We start from the raw sequence: 7742 nt of genomic DNA, 5'->3' as shown, positions 1-7742 counted from the left end.
ATATCGTCTGCAAACAGTGATAGTTTTACTTCTTCCTTTGCAATTTTGATGCCTTGTATTTCTTTTGCTTGTCTAATTGCTCTGGCTAGAACTTCCAACACAATGTTGAATAATAGTGGTGATAGTGGACATCCTTGTCTTGTTCCTGACCTTAGGGGGAAAGTTTTCAATTTTTCCCCACTGAGGATGATATTAGCTGTGGGTTTTTCATATATTCCCTCTATCATTTTAAGGAAGTTCCCTTGTATTCCTATCTTTTGAAGTGTTTTCAACAGGAAAGGATGTTGAATCTTGTCAAATGCCTTCTCTGCATCAATTGAGATGATCATGTGATTTTTCTGCTTTGATTTGTTGATATGTTGTATTACATTAATTGATTTTCTTATGTTGAACCATCCTTGCATACCTGGGATGAATCCTTCTTGGTCATGATGTATAATTCTTTTAATGTGTTGTTGGATACAATTTGCTAGATTTTTATTGAGGATTTTTACATCTATATTCATTAGAAAGATTGGCCTGTAGTTTTCTTTTTTTGTAATATCTTTGCCTGGTTTTGGTATGAGGGTGATGTTGGCTTCATAGAATGAATTAGGTAGTTTTCCCTCTGCTTCGATTTTTTTGAAGAGTTTGAGCAGAGTTGGTACTAATTCTTTCTGGAATGTTTGATAGAATTCACATGTGAAGCCATCTGGTCCTGGACTTTTCTTTTTAGGAAGCTTTTGAATGACTAATTCAATTTCTTTACTTGTGATTTTTTTGCTGAGGTCATCTATTTTTTCTTGAGTCAAAGTTGGTTGTTCATGTCTTTCCAGGAACCCGTTCATTTCATCTAAATTGTTGTATTTATTAGCGTAAAGTTGTTCACAGTATCCTGTTATTACCTCCTTTATTTCTGTGAGTTCAGTAGTTATGTCTCCTCTTCCATTTCTGATCTTGTTTATTTGCATCCTCTCTCTTCTTCTTTTTGTCAATCTTGCTAAGGGCCCATCAATCTTATTGATTTTCTCATAGAACCAACTTCTGGTCTTATTGATTTTCTCTATTGTTTTCATGTTTTCAATTTCATTTATTTCTGCTCTAATCTTTGTTATTTCTTTCCTTTTGCTTGCTTTGGGATTCGTTTGCTGTTCTTTCTCCAGTTCTTCCAAGTGGACAGTTAATTCCTGCATTTTTGCCTTCTCTTCTTTTCTGATATAGGCATTTAGGGCAATAAATTTCCCTCTTAGCACTGCCTTTGCTGCGTCCCATAAGTTTTGATATGTTGTGCTTTCATTTTCATTCACCTCGAGGTATTTACTAATTTCTCTTGCAATTTCTTCTTTGACCCACTCGTTGTTTAAGAGTGTGTTGTTGAGCCTCCATGTATTTGTGAGTTTTCTGGCACTCCGCCTATTATTGATTTCCAACTTCATTCCTTTATGATCCGAGAAAGTGTTGTGTATAATTTCAATCTTTTTAAATTTGTTAAGACTTGCTTTGTGACCCAGCATATGGTCTATCTTTGAGAATGATCCATGAGCACTTGAAAAAAAGGTGTATCCTGCTGTTGTGGGATGTAATGTCCTATAAATGTCTGTTAAGTCTAGCTCATTTACAGTAATATTCAGATTCTCTATTTCTTTATTGATCCTCTGTCTAAATGTTCTGTCCATTGATGAGAGTGGGGAATTGAAGTCTCCAACTATTACGGTATATGTGTCTATTTCCCTTTTCAGTGTTTGCCGTGTATTCCTCACGTATTTTGGGGCATTCTGGTTTGGTGTGTAAATATTTATGATTGGTATGTCTTCTTGTTTAATTGTTCCTTTTATTAGTATATAGTGTCCTTCTTTGTCTCTTTTAACTGTTTTACATTTGAAGTCTAATTTGTTGGATATTAGTATAGCCACTCCTGCTCTTTTCTGGTTGTTATTTGCATGAAATATCTTTTCCCAACTTTTCACTTTCAACCTATATTTATCTTTGGGTCTAAGATGTGTTTCCTGTAGACAGCATATAGAAGGATCCTGTTTTTTAATCCATTCTGCCAATCTATGTCTTTTGATTGGGGAATTCAGTCCATTAACATTTAGAGTTATTACTGTTTGGGTAATATTTTCCTCTACCATTTTGCCTTTTGTATTATATATATCTGACTTTCCTTCTTTCTACACTCTTCTCCATACCTCTCTCTTCTGTCTTTTCGTATCTGACTCTAGTGCTCCTTTTAGTATTTCTTGCAGAGCTGGTCTCTTGGTCACAAATTCTCTCAGTGACTTTTTGTCTGAGGATGTTTTAATTTCTCCCTCATTTTTGAAGGACAATTTTGCTGGATATAGGAGTCTTGGTTGGCAGTTTTTCTCTTTTAGTAACTTAAATATATCATCCCACATTCCATGGTTTCTGCTGAGAAATCTACACATAGTCTTATTGGGTTTCCCTTGTATGTGATGGATTGCTTCTCTCTCGCTGCTTTCAAGATCCTCTCTTTCTCTTTGACCTCTGACATTCTAACTAGTAAGTGTCTTGGAGAATGCCTATTTGGGTCTAATCTCTTTGGGGTGCGCTGCACTTCTTGGATCTGTAATTTTAGGTCTTTCATAAGAGTTGGGAAATTTTCAGTGATAATTTCTTCCATTAGTTTTTCTCCTCCTTTTCCCTTCTCTTCTCCTTCTGAGACACCCACAAGATGTATATTTGTGCGGTTCATATTGTCCTTGAGTTCCCTGATACCCTGTTCAAATTTTTCCATTCTTTTCCGGATAGTATCTGTTTCTCAACTATTTGGTTAGAAAGTAAATCATTGGCAAGCTTGGCTATTTTAAATACTAATGATGTTACTCTTAAATTCTTGGAAACCCAGCTCACGACTAATGGTAGCCCAGCTGTGAACACGGACCTACAATTAAGAACTGTTTGAATTCTTCAGAGTATAGCCAACATAAATTTCCATGAAAACATTTCTTCACTGGATCGGTTTTATTCTCAGCTTTTTTAGGTTAACTTGGAGAAAGTACCAAGATTGTAAATGAGCATTTTAATGTTTTGGAGGATTTCAATTACTGCTAAAATAAAAATTTAATTCTATTAGCTTATGACACATACACACATGCACACATTGTTTTGTACAATTCATACTTGAAAGAAAGGGTTTCTCTCATTTGCTTGGCTTCACCACCAACCCAGAATCTAGTCCAGTTCCTATGAAGACACATCACCCTTTCCAGGGGCAGGTCCTCTTATACAATGTTTTTTGGGAAAAAAAAGTTAATTCAGCAAATGAACTTACCATGTGTCCTATGCTAATTTCTCAGTCTGCCTGATCTCATTTAACCATCACAACAGTCCTCCAAGGGCTCCTAACAGATGAGGATATGGATACTGAGAGGGCTGAAATGCTTTGCAGAATAAGTCAAGCTCCAGAGCCCATGATCTGTCCAAGAGACCATGCTATAAAAGAAGGTCCAAAAGTAGTCTACAAGACATTCTTGAAGTGTTATTGCAAGAAATTCATTGTCCATTCCGTTCTTTTCTCTAGGGCTCAAACAGAATGACATGAGCTTAAATGACATGGAAAGAGAGTTTGGTTAGCCAAGTTGATGATGACACGTTGGAAGAGGGTGCTACAGGAAAGGGGAGACTTTAAGAGCTACTATCAAGGCAATGGCAACTGCTTGTTTTGAGTGGTTCGGGGGAAACATAAGAAATCTGGTTTCTTTTGAGGTCAAGTAACCCAAAGGGAAAAATTTAATCAAGGAAATACTAATTGCTAAGATTTAATGTAAAGCTTTTGATTTGTCCGACTCCATTCAAGTGCTTTATACTAGGTAATGGAACTAAGATAAAAAGTGAAAAGCAATCTTTTTCCCTTGGAAAAATAAGCATTCCCATCAACTAGTTTTAAAATTAAAACCATAAAATTCTATTTCATAATTATCATAAAATATACTTCAATTCCATGGGCAGTTAAAAAGTTGGCAGAGTCAGAGAACTAGGGAGAAAAGAAAGGGGGAACACTGAAAGAAGCAAAGGGACAAAAGTGGCAGAATGAAACAAAGAAGATGTAGGAGAAAGGAGAAAACAAGAAAAAGAAGACAAAAAAAAACGGAAGCAAGAACAGGGTGAGAGGAAGAGATAAAGGAGAGGAAAGAAATTTAGCAGGGTTATTTTTCTGTCACAGTCTGCTCTTTACTTAGTTTATACTGATTTCCCTTTACAATGCCTAGTTAAATATTTAACCATTGTTCACAGGTCTTTGATAGCTCATCAAATTTTAGAGGCTTGGCCCCAAATGATCTAACTATAGTAGCTACTAGGAAAAAAAAAATTACTGACTGGATCACTCTGCAGGTTAGCCAGAGACTATTGCTTTAACACTGAATGAAATCAAAACAAATCAGCCCTCAAGCCTACAGTTACTTTAAAACCATCTGAAGAAGCACGTGAGACTACATAATTTACACTTCAGTTCAATGCCAAAAAATAAAATAAAATCTATCTAAAAGCATAATATAACTGTAAGTCATTGTCAACTTAAAAAGCATATCCTAGACTGGACTCGAGAATTCTTTTCTCTATAATACCTTTGCTACATCTGGTCCTAAAGCTGGTCAGACTATTTATCTTCCTTCTAAGCAATAACTTCTGCTGGTCAGTCTCATCACCTTCTTAAAGAAATTCTCTGTGGTGTTTGCTACACCATAACAATATGTAAAGTGGCTCCCCTGGCCTCATATATATTAGCTCCATTTGTTGCTATTTTTCACCATAACTCAAGAGGTTGAATAGTAGTAACACATTTTTCAAAGAAAGCTGAAAATTTTCCAAATTCCCTAAGTCTCCACGGGCAACTTTACAGATTTGTATAACACAAAATGAAATTTTGAAAGCAGTGTGAAGCTGTTTTGGAATAGTCAGAAAGTCACCAGATGTTGCTGTTACAGAGAATATAAAATGCTTTCTTCTAAATGTGCATGTGATTAGATCTTAGGGAACTACTCTATCATTATAGTAATGGGGATCTTTTTTTCTTACAAAGTTGCATTTTTCCTACCCAAAATTTCTTTTGACTAAATGAATTTCATATGTGTAATCAAAACATTATGGCTGTCATTGTACTTGGAGTTAATTTGAGCAATTTTTGTTAAAATTTACCCACATGGCAAAACACTCTTTGAAAACAATTTCATGAAAGGGACTTTTGAAAATTATAATTTTAAACATAACCATCCATCTTTGCTTTAGCTGCAGTATTTTTTTTCCTCAAACCAAATGGATATCCTTAGATGTGACGTTTTTACATCATGTAGGAATTACATTGTGATTCTGATGCAAGGACTAGAAGAAAGTTATATAACTTTCTTACTGCACAGGGAAATTTTAAAACTTTAAAACATCTTAGAAGAAATTTTTTTAAATCATGATTAGTAGTGAAAATCTGGAAACAACTTCAAGAATGTTCATTAACTTAACAAATATTTATTGAACACTTACCTTGCATTAGCCTTATTCTAGGTACTCAGGGAACTGCAGCACTTGGAATGGTTCCCATTTGGTGGAGCTCATATACTAGAGAAAGAGGAAATTGGTTATGTAAATTTTGCTGCATTCAAAGGATGGAATACTGCACGGTCTCATAAATGACGTGGTACAAATATATTAAGAAAAGATGTTCACAGTATATTAAATGAAAAAGGCAAGTTACAAAGAGGTTTACAGTGTGATCATTTTTATTTAAAGTATATAGTAATAAATGAGCTGATAATTATTGATAGTTTAGTATAAATAAGCACTGTTTAAGTATTTCACTTTATTTTAAAATTTAAAAAAAATTTTAATTAATAATTTTATAAAATATTTCATTTTATCCTTATTACAACTCTGTATAGTAGGTAACATTAATCCCATTTTATTGATGAGGGAATTGAGGCACAGATGGATTAATCAGCTTGCCCAAAGTCACATATATTGTAAGCAAAGGAACTGGGATTCAAAAATGCAGAAAATAAGTTTATTGCAAACTGTTAACTTGTAGATTTAATGAGAAAATCTATGGAAAATATTTAGCACAATGCATGGCACATGGTAAGTGCTCAATAATTGTGTCTATGTAAGTAATTCTTATACAAAGAGGCTCAGTTTTAAGAATGCCAAACTTTTTCTTTAGAATAACAAAACATATTGTACTAAAACATAAGATTTACACATGGTTCTAGATAAGCAGTACAAAATGGTCACAAGTTTTTTCTTTGAATGGAGGATTCTACGCTGGAAGGTAAAGTCAAATGTTATTAGTGAAAGCTCAGATGTTGGATGGGCCATGGTGGCTCAGCAGGCAAGAATGCTTGCCTGCCATGCTAGAGGACCTGGGTTTGATTCTTGGTGCCTGCCCATGTTAAAAAAAAAAAAAAAGAAAAGTTTAATAGAAAGCTCAGATGTTTGCTCAATGTTACCATTTTGATTCAAACAATCAAGCCTGCTCCCCATAGCATCCAAATAAAGTTATAGTTACTAAAGGTTATATTCTAAAGAAAAACTGGTCAGCAGCTTTTAACCAATGCATTTTAATAAGATCACCATATAAAGGGGGGAACGAGCCCCCAAAATTAAAATGAAGTTACCTCTCCCCTCAAAAATAAAAATAAAATGAAGAAAAACTCCCACATCCCTACAGCTAACCCTAACAAATACCTTCATTCATAGTGCTTTATATTTAAACATGATGGGGGAAATGAATAAAAGACACAGGGCCATTGCTTCTAAACTTTCCAAATGATACTTCTAGCCTCTGCTCATGCTTTACAACAGTGAATCAGGAGAAGTATAGATTTGCTAATGTCCATTTAATCACCAAAGGACTGAAGTTGTCTGGGCTTTTATCCTGTAATATTTCTAAGACTGCGTCCATTAAAAGCAAACAAAAAAAGGAAGTAGGGGCGGGCCATGGTGGCTCAGCAAGCAAGAATGCTCGCCTGCCATGCCAGAGGACCTGGGTTCGATTTCTGGGGCCTGCCCACGTAAAAAAAAAAAAAAAAAATTAACAGAATAGAAGTGAGGAACACTGGATGATCAGATCAATTTAATGATCAGATCAATTTAAATATTATTCATGGCATATAGCCTAGTCCATGTCTAGCTGTTCCTATGACTTGGGCTTCCTAAGTCTCCCTGTTCCACTCCATCATCTCCTGGATCCGGAACACTTAAAGCCTAGATTGACAGCAGAGCTGTGCAGCCTGCAGTGCTGGGGACCACTTACCTTTCCAATTATCTAAGCACATTTTACCCAACTTTTCTACTTTAGCGTGATAAATTTTGGGTGTGAAACATACTTTGGGGGCCACTAGGTATTCTTCCAGAAGGAATAGTTCAAGTTTAAAAGTCTATCCCTCAGAATGAAGAGAAAGGGGGAAAATTCAACTTCCCCATTTGGAGAATTCCTGATATTCTCACAAGCAGTGGGGACAACCAAATCAACAGGCTGAGCTCCCAACCTTGGGGTTTGTTCATATGAAACTTATTCCTGCAAAGAACAGACTAAGCCTACTTAAAATTAGACCTAAGAGTCACCCCCAGAGAACCTCTTTCATTGCTCAGATGTGGCCTCTCTCTCAGCCAATACGGCAAGGAAACTCACCGCCCTTTCCCTTTCTACGTAGGACATGACTCCTGGGGTGTAAACCTTCCTGGAAATGTGGGACAGAAATCCTAGAGTGAGCTTGGACTCAGCATCAAGGGATTGAGAAAACACTCTCAACCAA

This window comes from Tamandua tetradactyla, chromosome 2, assembly GCF_023851605.1.
Source record: "Tamandua tetradactyla isolate mTamTet1 chromosome 2, mTamTet1.pri, whole genome shotgun sequence".
NCBI classification, from domain to species: Eukaryota; Metazoa; Chordata; class Mammalia; order Pilosa; family Myrmecophagidae; genus Tamandua; species Tamandua tetradactyla.
This window is presented reverse-complemented; position numbering follows the sequence as displayed.